At 33.0% G+C, this 17,875-nt stretch overlaps 1 protein-coding gene across 3 annotated transcripts in view; it reads right to left on the reverse strand.

Annotated features, from left to right (window-relative positions):
• Positions 1-17,875, reverse strand: part of LOC127859365 (uncharacterized) — a 107,667-nt gene that overhangs the window by 59,598 nt on the left and 30,194 nt on the right. The window contains exons 1-2 of one of the 3 annotated variants that reach the window (XR_008039330.1): positions 2,964-3,034; positions 109-202 (exon numbers count right to left, since the gene is read on the reverse strand). The exons of 1 other annotated variant lie outside the window; for it this stretch is intronic. The gene's annotated coding sequence lies outside the window, so the exon portion shown is untranslated. Of the gene's footprint in view, positions 1-108; positions 203-2,963; positions 3,035-17,875 lie in introns of those variants that run through there. One more of the 3 variants, XR_008039331.1, reaches the window with a different exon arrangement.

Consider the following 17,875-nt stretch of genomic DNA (forward strand, 5'->3'; position numbering starts at 1 on the left):
CGACTGTACAGACTGCTGTGTATGGGAACGCTTCCAGTCTCTGATTTACCTGAGAGTGACGACTGTATGGACTAATGGGTCTAGGAACACTTCTAGTCTTTGATTTACCTGAGAGTGACGACTGTACAGACTGATGGGTCTAGGGACGCTTCCCGTCTCTGTATCCGTACACCCAAAGCCTCCTTCTGCCATTTTGAAAAAGCTGGAAGTCAATATAAGATTCCATTACACAAAAAAAAATTAAATAAAAGAAGGCATTATAAAAAGTAATAATATATTTTCAAATTTATTTAAGATTGATTGCATGTGATTTATGAGCGTTTAACTTCGCATAAAACGTATCAAAACATTAAAATCGAATTATAACTGATTTGGCAAAACAAATCGTGGATTCCTCGTGATACTATGGTTCGAAAGGCTAGAACTTGCATACGTATATTGATTTACAACAATCAATCGTTCGATAATGCACAAGGAAGAACATGGCTTTTACTAAACGCAAATACGTTAAATAAATGTCCGCCTAAAATACATAAATATGTTTTACTATTTTGATAAAATTAAAAGTCTGAGTAAGACAAATCTAAACTGATTTGTCAAAACCAAGCGTGGACTCCTTATGATACTGTTGTTCGCAGTTTAAAAAGGATAGAACTTGGATACGCATAATGATTTACAACAATCAACTGTTCGATAAAGCATTTTGAAAAACATGACTTATACATAAGAAAACTAACATATCCACCTTGAATAAATAAATATGTTTATAAATAATAAGCAAAGTTCATCTTCAGTTTGAAAGAGGGTAGGTGTTAGCAATATTCAAATGTCTTGCACTTTCGAATTCAATATCCATTCCGGACCATTCGACCAAAGTTATATATTATTAATGTGTTAACACGTACATTTTTAATTATAACTTACTGTCTACTGAAACGACTATTTTAATATGATACCATGTCACACTAGCCTCAAACAAATGTAACAAACAAACACAATTTAGGGTTAGGTTGTATAGACAAATTCATGTACTTTCGATTTCAATATCCATTCGACCAAAGTAATAAATAATTAATGCGTTAACACGCACATTTTCAATTATATCTTACTGTCTACTGCAACGACGATATTAATATGATTCCATGTCATTATAACCTCAAACAAATGTCACAAACAAACACAATTTAGGATTAGCTAGGTTGCATACAAAATCCATGCATTTTTTATTTCAATATCCATTCGACACAAATTATAAAAAAAATATTTGTGTTAACAAGTAAATGTGCAATGATAATTTTCTGTCGACGGTAACGACAATTGTAAGATGATAACAATTGACAATAACATCAGACAAATGTCACAGACGCACACATTTTTAAGTTTTTATTTTTTTTATTTGCATTTATATAATATAAGTGAATTATTCGTTTCCATTATATCGAGATACAGTCTAATGCACGTGAAGAAACGGCACTATCATAATTAGAATTACTATGTACAAATATACATACTTCTTCTGCAGGGAGTGACACATAAATAAAATAAGATTGCATTCATAATCAGTATTGATAACCCACATTATGAAATGTAATATAACATTAACCATAACATGTGTCTAAAAGGTCTGAATGATTTTTTCTATCATGTTTGTGCTGTGGAGTGAAACACACCATGTATTTATATTGGTCAATTGATCGGATACCATGGTATTGGAACCCTCAAATATTTTTACAGACCACACCTGATGACCTGGGAACAAGACCTACTGAATACCCCAAGTAAAGATTTAACAGACTTCCCGAAACAACTTTTTAAGCCTGTTAAGGTTTGGAACAATTTTTATTCTTGTATATTCAAGTTAATGTATTACATATACATTCAAATACTTTAAACGAGTATATATCATTTTAACAATGTAATCCATCGGTCATCATATGTATGTTTATTGCAGGATCATTTAAAATAATGGATAAATAGTACACCGGCATTGGAAATATTGGATCTTTGAAATTAATTTATTAAGTTAATGAATTACAGAGATGTTATTTTATTTAATAGAAAGATATGTTTTGAGTGTTACAAAATCGATGCAATCGTATCATTACAAAACATTGACAAAATAACATCACATGGTTAACATTTTGCTGTTATTTTACCTTGTAACCACAAATATTCAATCATTGTCATGTAACTAACTTATTAACGTCAATGCTTTTTAATGTATTGTTGTTTAATATAAATATATAATTTCACGAGTTACCTAAGTCGGGATGTCGAGATAGCTAAAATTCCCTCCTCTTTTGTTTAATGCACCCTTCTTTTATTTACTGCACCACTTTTTTTAAATTGCACTCCTCTTTTATTTACTTTTGAACTCCTCTTTTGTATATCGTGGCCTTAGTAACTCGATGCCACGACATAGCAAACTCGTGGCAACGAGATTGAAAGTATACAGAATAGGAGTGCAATTTATAAAGAGGATTGAATGTCATCTCTATGCCACCGTATGTTTCAGAGTCATAATTGTTATTCCACGTGTTTGACTTTAATGCAGTTATTCTTATTGTAACTCTTACAATTTTTTTTTAGAATTTTCATTTTGCTTAACTGTAAGTAAGTTCCTTCAACATATTTCAAATTATGATTATATAGACCTATATTGACAAAACTGTCAATACAGTTTGTCTAAGACTAAGACTATCGAAGACCTTGAATAAGTCATAAGAAAAACACTCACCAGTCAACAGTGTAAAAATGTTCTTATATTAAATTTAACACAATATCAACTTAAAATGCGGCATATTTTGACCAACGTTATTCTGCCATTACTGTACACGAATAAACCTTTCTTAATGTACATATATACCACAACTTTCCATTAGTTAGACAAGAATGGTTACACCATTGTGTGAAATTGTTATTAAACTACGTATTACAACAATAAAAAATACTTTAAAACTTACCACGCAGCTCAAACACGCTCAAAGTGCCATTCACACGACGCCTTGAAATATTACTGCGCAATAAGCATAACACCCGACGCAAGAATGTTATCAAGAAGGAAGTAACGACGATATATTAAAAATAGAAATATGCGTAATGTTTATATTTAAATAGCACGTCAACCAAAATCAATATTGATTTCGTATGGTTCTTGTCTTATCAGGCAAATGTATTAGCTACACTTGTTAACTGTTATCAGTAGTGGCTAAAAAAAATATATCTAACCCATAGAAGTCTGAGAAAGTTATCATTCTCAAAAATGTATTATCTCTATGTTTGGAAAATTGTTCATGGATTGAAGTAATTTTGTTTGTAATATGAGTGTATTGGCATGATGAGGTATCGTGTTTTTATGGCAAAACCTTTCAATGATATTGTGACATATTTCCAATACCAAAACTTCAACATTTAAAGGTACATGGTCATTTACGGAAGGTGACATCCTAAACACAGCTTTATTTGAGTACGCTCGTGACTGTAAATATTTTATCTAATAATCATCTTACTAATCAAAAAACAAAATCCCATAAAATAAACAACACTAATTTTGGCAATTTACAAGCAATTGTAGAGATGCAGACTGAGTTATCGTCATGTTAAGGTCATATCTAGGGAAGTCGTCTCATACGTTCGAATGATATTATTCTGCTTTTAAACATTTAAATTATTTGATGTAACTTTTATTAGCCAATAAATTTTCAATAATGTACGGTTGCACAAATAATTTGATTTTTTAGGTAGCTTTCACCACTCTTATAGATTTTAACAACTTTGAATGAAAAGCGTGTCCACCTAGAGTCACTCCTGTGAAAATTCGTAAATTCTATCAACGAGTCCTGGAGGATATAATGCTAGACGAAACAGTTAATTCACGAACGCACGTGTTGACGGACTTAAAGGGGCCTTTTCACAGATTTTGGTATTTTTTAACTTAATCATTAAATGCTTTATATCGATAAATGTAAACATTGGATCGTAAAAGCTCCAGTAAAAAATCAAGAATAAAATTAAAAAAAGGAAAAGAACATTGTCCGGACCAGGTTTCGAACCAGTGATCCCTGGAGTCCTGCCAGAGTCCTGAAGTAAAAACGCTTTATCCTACTGAGCTATTCCGCCGTGTACACATACTGGACGTATTTTATACCTTATATAAGCAATCTTCGTAGTTTCATAAAATTTAACGACAAAAACAGAACTCTCCAAATTATTCAATCGTTTCGCGATGCAACGCTTTATAATTTTTAGGTTTTAAAATCGTCAAAAGATGCATATAATGGCTATATTAGACCATGGTAAATGTTCAGTATTACTGTTTCCTCACAAATATCATAACTTAAGCGAAAATTTGCGAATCTGAAACAACTTTTTTCAATTTTGTCAATTTACCAAAGCGTGAAAAGATCCCTTTAAGGACATGAAATTTCCTAAAATCTCACCATAGCACTATGCGCTCAGGTGAGAATGTAAATATTTAGACATCTTCACAAACAGCTTCGTTGCATAGTATTTATTATTAGAATGCACTTTACAAAATAAAACTTAACAAGTGTTCAGCGGTCAGAGACATATGCCCATCCTAACAGGGCTTTGCACTAGTGACCCCAATTTGTAAATACTTCATCTACTGTCCAAGGCCAATGCGCATGGGAAGTATTAAGCAAATCGATTGATTCGTTGACGACTTATTGATCAGAAACGCTTTTTCCAATTATTGTGCTAGTGACCATGACCTTTGATCTACTGACTCCAATTTCAATAGTGTCATCTACTGTTCAATGTCGATTGGGGTCATCTACGTCCAAGGCCGATTCACATGGGAAGTATCAAGCCAATTGGTGAATCAGTTGACGAGTTATTGATGAGAAACGGTTTAACACTAAGTGTGTAATAGTGACGTAATAACCCCAATTTCAATAGGGGTAATCTACTGCACATGGGAAGTATCAAGCCAATTGGTGAATCAGTTGACGAATTATTGATCGGAAAGGATTGGACTATTATTGTGCAACAGTGCACTTGACATATTAACCTCAATTTCAATAGTGGTAATCTACTATCTAAGGCCAATGCACATGTGAAGTATCAAGCCAATCGGTCAAATCGTTGACGAGTAATTGATCGGCAACGATTTTCACACTTAGTGTGATGTTTACCTTGACCTTTGACCTATTGTTCCCAACTATAATATGAGTCATCTACTGTCCAAGGCTAATGTACATGTGAAATATCAAGCCAAGCGGTCAAATCGTCGACGAGTAATTGATCGGAAAGATTTTCACACTTATGGTGATAGTGACCTTGACCTTTGACCTAGTGACCCTTATTTCAATAAGGTTCATCAACCGTCCAGGGCCAATGCACATGAAAATAATCAAGCCAATCGGTCAATTCGTTGACGAGTTATTGATCGGAAACGATTTTTACACTAAGTGTGATAGTGACCTTTGACCTAGTGACCCCAATTTCAATAGGGGTTATCCACTGTCCAAGCCCAATGCGCATATGAAGTATAAGCCAATCGGTCAATTCTTTGACGAGTTATTGATCGGTTTTCACACTAAGTGTGATATTGATCTTGATCTTTGACCACAATTTGAATAGGGGTTATCTACTTCCCAAGACCAATGCACAAGTGAAGTATCAAGCCAACCGGTCGATTAGTTTACGAGCTATTGATCGGGAACGATTTTCACACTAAGTGTGAAACTACCTTGACCTTTAACCTAGTGACCCCAATTTAAACAGGGGTCATTTACTGCCTAAAGCCAATGCATATATCATCGAGATTCATAACAAAAATAAACTAGCGTAGTAAATGTTTAGTACAAGTTATGAGCCAAAACCTGGATTTAAAAAAGTTTTAATACGAAAATCTGGTAAATGTTATGTTGATGATACTTAATGTCTTCATCTCAGTACACATTGAGATCATGTTTTGCCTGAAATAAAATACCACCGGATATAATAAAGAATTATATCCTGGTTATGTTTATGTAGTTTTAAGGTATCATGTTTATATTGTGTAGTGGTAACATGCTTGCATTTATTGTCTACATATTTATTGTCACTTTACTCACACGCATTAAAACCCTTGTAATTGAGTTGCATTGAGCAAATATAAACATTTATATATGCCACACTTTTTGGAATGCAAGAACTACTATGTTTTTATATTTATGTGAAATGTATTGCAATGATTTACATTATTTACTGTTTACATAGCAAATAGAGCAATACTTGTTTAATATAATGAGCTATTGCATTAATACGATCGTAATTGATGCACTACTTTCACATGTGTATACGTTCATTTCTAGTCGTTGTTATGCCCACAATTTCCGAGCCGGGATACGTATTGACTTTTCGCTCGTCCTTCCGTCTGTCTTTCCTTTCATTTGTCATATTTTTATGTCGAACGTAAATAAAAAAGTATTGTTGCTAGAGGGGTAAAACTAAATACAGAGATCCTAACAACGAGACATCCTAACCGCACCTGGATATTTTTGTTAATTATATATATTTTATAATGATTTCAATGAAAGATGACATTTGAATACCTCTTTTTTTTTCTCATTACAGTGTACCAAAACTAAGACAATTGTACGATCTACATATTGTGTTCTACTAAATGCCTTTCTTTTATTTGTACAAAAAGCTCGTGTATGTTTAGATATAACGTTAATAGTGCAGTGCTTTAGATAAAACTTCTTGCTTACCACTACAATCGCACATTGCAATCAACGACATTTCATACGCAATATGACGATTGTACCCGATTACTCAAAGTAATTATGCGCTAAACCAGTCGTGATACATCGGCTTTCTCCGGAATCAACAGTACGATGAAAAAATCGTCTGCTGGTCCATATTCGCGCTGCAGTACATTACAGCATACACCAGTTTCAAAAGTGACATACAAATTACAATGCGGCGGCAAGTCAGATAATTGCAGTAGCTCGTTGAAAGTACGTCTAGGTACGTGGTCTAACTGTATTCCATTAAACAAGCTACCAAAACAAGGAATACACAAGTATTACCTGTTAAATCAACTCCACTATGTTCAAAGATATCGCAGCCGTTCAGTAACATGTAGTCGGACGGATGACGGTGTGAACACAGATATAGCTCAATAATATCATAGCGCAAACAAGTTCAACATGCTATCTGCCGCTTGATTTAAGTGGTATATAGTGCGGTAGGGTTGATAAACTATTGTATTAACCATCACATGGTAGTTATAATCATAATCGAGTGATGGACCCTGTTCACTCTTATTTAGTGCGTTACTCTTTAAATTACTTATGGCGATGCTTTGCTAAGGGGGAGGGGCGAGAGAGATGTTGCACCTTCAACTATCGCTCGAATGTTCATTGTCGGCTCGGGTACTTCTAACATGTACCCCGGGTACTCTTAAGTATACTTACATGTTCATTATTATGTATGATTTGTGTATTATAAACATATACACAATCATGCTGTTACATGATAGCAATGAATAATAACAGAGCAACCCATACTATAAAGGTCATTGACAAAGCTTATGGTAAACATGTGAACACATTTAGTTTAATCGCCCTCTCGTGCTAGCAAAAACAACACGTTGACAGGTTTTCATTTTTGACAGTTCTACTTTCGCTTTCATTTTGTGATATTAAACTATTAACAATTATGTGGCTGAGAAAAATATCATCATTGCTTATTTAATATATTTTCTGCATATTTCTTCAAATTACTTACATCAATACAAGATTTTCTTCGTTAATTCAAACATTTCTGACAGGCTACCGCTTTGTTCACATATTTCGCTAACATTTTGACGCGCGTAGGTAGGACCGCATTACCGCTTCAGATATGACTATTCATACTATTGCCTTCGAGGTACTTATCTGATGTTTGACGGAAAGGGCGGAAAATATGCGATTGTGGGTCAAGTTTCCCATAGGTACTACTTCCCCGTAGCCCCATTTATTCCGTACCCAAAATTGTTCGTACCCAATTTTTTTCGTACCAATTTTTTTTTCATAACAAAATTTGTTTTCGTACCCAAATTGTTTTCGAACCGGTTTTTTTTGTACCCAAATATTTTTTTCGTACCCAAATTGTTTTTCGTACCCAAATTTTGTTTCGCATATATTTTTGTACCCAAAATGTGTGTACCCAAATTTTATGTTCGTACCAACATACTCAATTTTGGGGATGTAGATAAACTTAAATTGATCCTTTTAGATCTAGCCTCTTCAAAAGCATTGTCACACCAGTAATGTCAGTACTTAGATTTAAATGTTTAAGTATATGTATCGACGTCAGCATGTTGTAATCCAAATCTAAAATATTATTTACAACTGTGTCGTATATACGATCGAATATTCGATAATAATATTACTTAGAGTATAACTCCTTTTACAGCAGAAACGACAAAGCATTGCTCAATTATATTCTGTATTATAAAATATTATTATATTTTATACAAAATGTATCAATACTAACCGTTTTTTTCGAATTTTTGTATCATCCGTAGTTGTATCGGGTACGTTTTTGTTGATTTAACGTTTTCCCTTGACTTTCAGTATAGTTGTTTGGAGAGCGCACACAAGAGCGTACTGAAGGAAACACTAATTTATAATTAAGTCGAATATTGAGATAATCACGTGCACAACATCGTCTATAAACAAGTTCAATTAAAGATTGCCAAATGTATTTTGTATTGTACCATGACGTGCCTGTTCTTAAACCTTGTGCGTGCTCTACGAGACCTGGTTTATTGATGCTTCTAGTGTTTAGGCAAATATGTGTACGGTGTGTTGAGTGTTTCAAAGACAAAAGTGTTTATTTAAACCATTGATTTATTTCAGTTGTATGATTTATTTGGGAAAGTGTATCAATAAGACATTTTACTGCTTGTAAAATATTTGATCCATATCAGTTGAAGTGTTTGTTATCAAAAGTTTATCTGTTTAAATGTACAGCTCTCTGTGTTGATAACCATAACATGTCAGAATAATGCCTTTGCATAAATGTGTCCCACAAACTTAATACCTGTTATATTTACTATTTTAAAACAACATACTGCTATTGTCCATTGATAATAAGAAAAGCAATCATCAACATTTTACCACGACTTGTTTTTTAATGCAAAGCAGGAAAATGTGTGTTTTATACTCTGAAACAACCATGAGCGAAGCCTTTAAATGTAAGCGAACAATGTTAAGTTAAATGCACGTGTTCAATATAGCGATAATAAAGAATTGTTTTAATTATTTAACCACTTAAACATTAGTTAACATTTGTTACCAAACATTTTGATACTCGCACATACAGACTATGTGTTACAAAGATGATCATGATAAATATGTTGATAATTATGATTGTGATGATTATTATGATGTTGAGAAGAAAGAGGATGGCTTTGCTGCTGCTGCTGCTGCTGCTGCTGATGATGATAATAATAATGATGATTGTGATGATGATGATGATGATGATGATGATAATGATGATGATGATGATGATGATGATGATGATGATGATGATGATGATGATGATGATGATGATGATGATGATGATGATGATGATGATGATGATGATGATGATGATGATGATGATGATGATGATGATGATGATGATGATGATGATGATGATGATGATGATGATGATGATGATGATGATGATGATGATGATGATGATGAAAAATACCGGTAGTAACATTTTATTGTTTAAACAACATAATGAAATGTACATTTAAAAAGATATGATTGTAACTAAAATATTAACAATATAGAATCAACAATAAACAATAAAAATAATGAACGTTGCAATATAATGCTGGAGTACTGAAGCTCAGCCATTTTTCGGCCTGCCGAGAGAAAATAATAAGATGATAACTTTTATGTTGGGCATTATACTGTGCATAACTACAACTAGGCATTACTGTCATTCAATTATTCATATGGCAATGTATATTTACGCAAATAAATATTGCTTTGTCCGATTTACTTCCGACACGTGTTCATAATAATTAGATATATCATTTGGTTTCAAGCAGGAAGAGTAGTCTCTCCCCTATTATTTACATTTTTTTACTAGCCAATGTTCTGATTATTTGTATGTGCAATTATTATCGTAACGCGATATTGAACGTTTCTTATTTAATCTTCTTTGATTAACTAATGACTCCTATCACCACAGATCCGTTAGATCTTGGGTCATAAATTAAATACATATCTTTATATTCGAAATCGTGCGGTTAAATATGGCAAGCGAAATGCACATTAATTCCTTAAACCACGGTTTAACAGTTAACTATTAAGTTAAGAGACTTTGAACCCGGGTTCAAAGTGCCGTTTGCACATTAAATCCTTAAACCCGAGTTCAAGAGTTTGAACCGCAGTTCAAAGTGTGTCTAAAAATAGATACAAATCTGTTATCTGAGACAACCAATTAGCGGAGCTTAAACCACAATTAGCTATATATAGAAGGTAAATGCCGCGATTTCATTGGTCCTCTCTTAACTATAGGGTTAAGAGACTTTAAACTGCGGTTCAAAGTCTTAAACTGCGGTTAAGAGGCGCGGAATGCACATTAATTATTTAACAGTTAATTATATTGTTAAGAAATTTTGAACCCGAGTTCAAAGTGCCGTTTGCACATTAATTCCTTAAACCTGAGTTCAAGAGTGTAAACTGCGGTTCAAAGTCTTAAACTGGGGTTAACAAGCGCGGAATGTACATTTATTATCTAACTGTTGAATATATACAGTAAAAATACTCAAATGAAAGTTTTGACACACCATGCGAATGCCCTATCAAGTAAAGGTGAATATTAACCAAAATGAAGTGTAATATAACCTAATTTCAATGGGTTTTATGCGGTGCGAGTGTTCACAAAACACCGGTTGACCTTGAAAATGACATGGGACGATAATGGGTAAAAAACAATCTCGTTGAATAACATTTCTCAATTATCAACGAGTTTAAGCCGTTGACACTGCATTGCATGGGAAGAAAAGGTGATATTAGGTATGATGTTAATTCATGTTGTCGTTTTATTACCAAATTTATGGATGTAATCGCTAAATTATCTCAATTTCTTAACCCGGAAGTGGATAATATCGATTTATTTACGGAACCACATACATTGATAAATATGCACTGTAGCAAATCTTCATATAATCAATCTTTGTACAGAGAATTAGAAAAAAACACTAGTTTAATAATATAAATCCTTTATTAATCAAAATCATATGTTCAACCTCTCCTATACCACTATACCGTTGTAACGATTTGGAAAACAGACCGGACTAAAACATCCGTATTAATAATAATAATAACAACAAATAAAAGCTTTATTTACAAAACGTTACACAAAAAAGAAAAATGGAAAAATGACATGACAACATTTTATTATGACTATTTAACTTAACTAATACAAGAATAATGGTTATGCATTAATTATAAATAATTTAACAAAGCGGGATGCTAAGAGTTCTTTATCGACGCACTCCCACTCAATGAGGTCTATTAATGTATAAAGTTTCAAACTGATGCTATTAATACTATTAATAATATTTTAACGAGACAGACGACGGACAAGTGATCCCTATAAAAAACATTTGGTAGAAAACAATATTAATGCATAGTATTCGATACAAAAGGATTTGTTCGTTTACTGAAAATACTATAATTGTAACATAATTATACTATGTACAACAACCTCAAGGTAGAAATAATGTAATACAAATGTGTAGTTAATGAAATAAACAAACTATAAAATGAATCATACACATAATTGTCTCGCGTTCTGAGAAAACTGGACATAATGCTGGTGCGTAAATTGTCATCCCAGATTAGCCTGTTCAGTTCGCACAGGTTAATCAGGGACAACAATTTCCGCTTTATGGAATGTTTCGTTTAAATGATGTCTCTTCTTAGCGAAAATACAGATAAGGCGGAAAGTGTCACTATACGCACAAGCATTATGCCCATTTTTCTCAGAACACGACACATTTATGCATGTTCAAAACCATTTCTAGCTACATTTTTCCACATTCTCTTTCGCTATTGCTTTAACTTATATTTTTAAGGGACCGTTTTATCAAAGATCGTACGACAATCTTAATTTATAACTTAAATTTAAAAACTAAAAATATACAAGCTGTTGATAAATAGCTCCGCAAGATATAAGCCATTGGTAAGGAAATGATGAAATAAATGATTTTACTAGAAATAAGCAAAAATATGCATCGGTCTGTTAAAATAATGTTTCTTTGGAATCGTATCGTATTCTAAATTTGTCGTACGATGTTTTATGAAACGGGCCCATAAGAATATAAGTTAAAGCAAGAATTTGACAGTATTTGAGTGATCTCAGCTATATCATACTCTTGGACACACTCAAATACTGTTTACAGAAAATACTATATTTGTAACATAATTATACTATGTACAACAACCTCAAGGTAGACATAAGTGTAATACAAATTTGTAGTCAATGAAATTAACAAACTATAAAATGAATCATAATTGTGTCGCGTTCTGAGAAAACTGGGCATAATGCTGGTGCGTAAATTGTTATCCCAGATTAGCCTGTGCAGTCCGCACAGGCTAATCAGTGACGACAATTTCCGCTTTTGTGGAATGTTTAGTTCAAATCATGTCTCTTCTTCGAGAAAAACCAGTCAAGGCTGAAAGTGTCGTCCCGGATTAGCCTGTGCGATCTGCACAGGCTAATCTGGTACGACACTTCTCGCACAAGCATTATGCTCATTTTTCTCAGAACACGACACAATTATGCATGTTCAAACCCCATTCTAGCTACATTTTCCCACATTCTTTCACTATTGCTTAAACTTATGGGACCGTTTAAGAAAATGATGAAATAAATGATTTTACTAGAAATTAGCAAAAATATGCTTCGGTCTGTTAAAATAATGTTTCTTTGAAATTCGTATCGTATGCTAAATTTGTCGTACGATGTTTGATGAAACGGGCCCATAAGAATATAGGTTTAAGCAAGAATTTGACAGTATTTGAGTGATCTCAGCTATATCATACTCTTGGACACACTCAAATACTGTCAAATTCTTGTGCTTCCCTACTGTTCAAGTAACACTTGAACTCATGCACAAATTCCTCACAAGACACGAACATTCTACTCAGGTTGAGTTGTGCAATGCACGAGTTCACGAAGGGGCACCTTCCCGCACCTTCCTGAGAAGTAAAGGAAACATGTAGCGTTGGCACCAGTAGAATGTTTGAAGCTGTCCAGTAGAGTTGAGGTAAACCCTTTAAGGCAGCTTTAAGGTCTGGAAGTGTGAACTCGTTGAATGCAGTTATTTCTTCATTTAAGGACACAATATGTTGAGAATATTATACAAATGAAGGTATCTGTAAATACAAAAAAGAACAACTCTTGCTTATATAACATACGTTCAATGAATATTAAAATTATAGATTGGAGTAGGAAAATCCTATTTTTGGTACTTTAGGCGGCCATTTTGGAAGCAATTTTGACTTATATGCTATATTTAATTTATTATTTTCCTGTAGAAACACATTTTAATTAATTTATAACATAAAACAGCTAATTTCAATGCCAAAAACAGAATATTTTAATCAAATATGGCAGTAACATGTAATTTCCTAAATTGTGGCGGCCATCTTGGCGGCCATCTTGAAAATTGGAGATGGGTCCATAGCTTAAATTGAATAAAATACTAAAATCTACAAATGTGACAAGTTTGTTGCTTTTATCAAAAAGTGAACAATTTCACTGAATACAAGCACCATATGATCCCGCTAGATGTTTATATGCACATTTTGTCCGATTTAATACTGCCACAAAAGCGTGTTGCCTGACTACGCACACTTACATAGTACAACAAATTAGTTTTCTTCAATGGAAAACAGCTTCACGGGATTTCAAAAGTGATTCAAATATATTATATGAAACTGCACTTTCTCTTTGCAACTGTGGTAGCAATATAGGTAATAGAATCCTTTAAATAAAGCAAATAGAGTGTTCACACCGGTACTGTAGGCGTTGTCAGTTAGCTACGTTTCCTATTATTTGTGTGCTTCTTATTTTCAGCATTATATAGTTAAAACAATGTTCATTCACTTTTTATTAGCGTAGTTTGCTATCCCTGAAACATGGTTCGCTCTTAAACTATGGTTATATAAGTTAATTATTTTACAGAACACGTATAGTATATATTTGTGCTGGTGACCTTATAGAAGTGTATTATACAAGGTATATTATAGTTGAGTATTGGCAGAAAAAAAACCTATTGACATGATACAGTTTGATAAATAACACTACATATGCAATCAAGCTATGACAAGATAATACCACGTTTGATAAAATAGGCTTAATATAAAAGCCAGCTAATCTGCTTGTCAAGACCCCCGATCGTGTTTTATCGATGGAAATGGCAAATAAATCATACAGATACTTCATGTTTATGCTGTGTCATCTTTGGAAAAGCTGTGATTCGGCGCGTGGACCCTTATATTTATATAGGGCTTGGTTCTTGAATCTTGGTTTGATAATACTTGTTCTCTGTATATTTTACGTCAGCGTAAACTATGATGACTTTGCATTTGTTTGTTAAGATTGAACATTAACCAAGAGGTTAAAGCTAAATTACTTAACTGTCTGTATGCTTTGGATACATTAGGGCCAATATGGTATACCCTCAAATAACAAATTGGGCTAAGAATTACAAATAAAAAGCAAATTAATAAAGTAAAAACTTCGTATTGAAACTTTTCTGAATTTCAATATCACAATTGTGTAGTCTTAGATAATGAATAGAAGGTTTGTGCAAACTAAGGTAGAAAAGATTTGTTTTTTACAACATTTCTTATAACATTGCATTTTACAGAACATTTTATTCATTTATCTTAAACTATTTTCATAATATAAGGCTCTGCACTTGTATTGAGTGGTTTACTAACTCAAATTATATGGGAAAATATCAATGTGCTGTTTTAGAATAAAAAATATACAGTGTTAACCTGGTGAAACAAAGGACGTTATTCGGGCATTCAGTTTTCAAGTGATCAACCACGAATAATGTTACCTTGAAAATGTAATTGGCCGATGACAAACGCTTTAATCGCATTGTCCTATAAAATCACACAGATCCAATAAGTAAATGGTTTAAGCAAACTCTTAAGTATTTTAGAAACTCTTGGAACATTGAACAAGCCTTACAAATATTTACTTAAGACACTTGAATCATCAATAAACAATGCGTAAAAAGCCATACGAAATTTAGAAAATAGATTTAAAAATATACAAATAAACAGCAGATATTTGGCAATAGGTAGGAAAAAAAAGGGTAGGAAAATTTTGGGTACAAAAATTATGCCAAAAAAAAATTAAGTACGTAAAAATATTTGGTGACGAACAAAATTTGGGTAGGAAAAACATTGGGTACGAAAATAAAATGTGTTACGAGCAAACATTTGGGTACGAACAACAAAATGGGTACGAAAAAAATTGGGTATGAAAAATGTAGGGTTCGAAAAAAAATTGGGGGTACGGGAAGTAGTACCCGAGGGGAACTTGATCCTTTCACTTGAATACGTGAGTTCGCCCATGAACACATGGTAAGGTTAACTAAATCTCCGCGATATGACCTAATATGTGTTTAAAACAGCAAACAATATCCAACAAACGAATGAATTGTCAAACATAGTATGTGCACTGATGTGGCTCTGTAATTTATGTTTGAAAAGTTTATTAAATATGCAAAATGACAAAGCACGCAAAAGAGCAAGTATCACAAATATGATTTTTTTTTGGATCAGAGTTTATTTCCAGGTCCTACCGGCCCCTTCATGAGGTCTTTATGGTCCGACCTGATCACAAATATGATACGGCTATTATGCTGTTTATATACCATAGTCGCTACAACGTTTTCAAATGGCAGGTTTGAAATAATTCGTTTTCTTTACACTCATGATCGCGTTGAAAGTTAATTATATACGTTTTAATTCGTAATTTATTTACTGAATTACGACAAATGTCAAATACAATACAGAAAATGCATAGTTGTTTCATTGATCTATAAACATATAATGGATTGAATAAAACTGATTTAAAATTAACGTTTTCAAACTATTATTAAATCTTTTCCCAGAATATGCTGTCCTATTTATAGCTGAGCTTCCTATACCTTTATCAATGATAATCAGCGAGGTATGCCGATGAGAAAAATCGAGCTATCTCAATCGGACTGGCTCGGTCTTTTACATAGGTTGCCATTGTGAAGAATTTTTTCATGATATGATAACTTAGACGATGCTTCGCAGCATCGTCAAAAATAGAGAAACGAGGATAAGTAGATTTAACAAACGCCAACTTCGAAATATTTTTTAATTTTTTGTATAATATTAGCCTACATTTTAAGTTGTTGACAACGTTTTCTAATCAAGTTTTATTACACTACAACTATGTCATATGCCGGAAAAGCTAGGCCTGAACAAACCCTTAAACGATATTATAGCTTACGTTACTTGTTAAATGATGAATACATGGGCATTAACGTAAAGTAACACTTATTTGATTGCATCATTGAACCTGTTGTTCTATTTAATTAAGCAATTTTGAGGAGAAAACGACAAATGACGCATTACATTACTCATTTCTTAAAATTGTAATTGGTTTCAAATGGTAAACCCATATTTTTGCCATTTATGGCCCAATTTGCAGATATCCTTTTTGGATTCATGTAAGAAAACACCCTAAACATTACTTAAAATCATCCGAAACATTGGCATCCATCATTTAACATTTCAAATACGACCACTGCCGCCGCTGCCACAGTTGAAGCCGCCATCACCTGAATCATTGCTTCCACCGCTGCCTCTATCACCATTGCAACAGCCGCACCTATACCACGACTTTTACCACTACCAAATATATACCTCATTACACATACCGCCGCCGCAACCACCGCAGCCGCTGAAACTACCACCATTAGTGATTCAACCTTCATCACCATGCTTCAACTTGTAATCAATTCGCTTGTATTTTCATATAAATACTTGATAATTTTGTTAAACACCTATTTATAGACTGTTTCACTATTAATTAAGACGCGCTGTAATATGACTCATTATAGATGAGGTGAATGGCCTATCTGTACTTGTTATAAGGAATGTATTGATGTAACCTATTTTGTTATTTAAAAGGGGCATTACACATTATCATTGAATTGCTCCTTTATTTAAAATTAATCACAGTAGCGCAGTAAGTAGTTAATAAACTTCTTTAATGTTACTATAATACAAAAACCCTTATTTTTTTAATGGATCTGTATCCGCAAAGCTGTCAAATTTGTATGGAAACTCACTTAGAATAAATGTAAAAAAGTTAATCAAAATATAATTATGCGGATTGCATTGCAATATGTGTTAAAACGTATTTAAATCTAGCTAAATTGTTTCAGTACGTTTCTACCGAAACTAATGCTATCTTACCTCAGTTATTTGAACAATATTTTTCAAAATACCACGATACACACATTAATTGGCTAATAAATGAAGTTTCATCTCATTTAATTTTAACAGTATTTATTGAAAAATCAACAAAGTCCTAGTTTTATCAATATTGTTTAAGTACCTTTCCTTTTTATTTATTACAAGATCCGGGGTCCGCACTCACACAGTCTTTTAAAGTGTGTGCATTAAAAAAGATAATGATGTTGTTTTTTTTCAAATTCCTCAAACAGAAAATAAAACTATGTAAATCCTCGATTCGTAAAGTTTAAGTATGATTTTTTTTCAATGCCCTCTTACAGGCGATACAATTATGTAAATCCTCGATTCGTAGAGTTTAAGTATGATTTTTGTCAATGACCTCTTACAGG

This window comes from Dreissena polymorpha, chromosome 15, assembly GCF_020536995.1.
Source record: "Dreissena polymorpha isolate Duluth1 chromosome 15, UMN_Dpol_1.0, whole genome shotgun sequence".
Classification (NCBI taxonomy): domain Eukaryota; kingdom Metazoa; phylum Mollusca; class Bivalvia; order Myida; family Dreissenidae; genus Dreissena; species Dreissena polymorpha.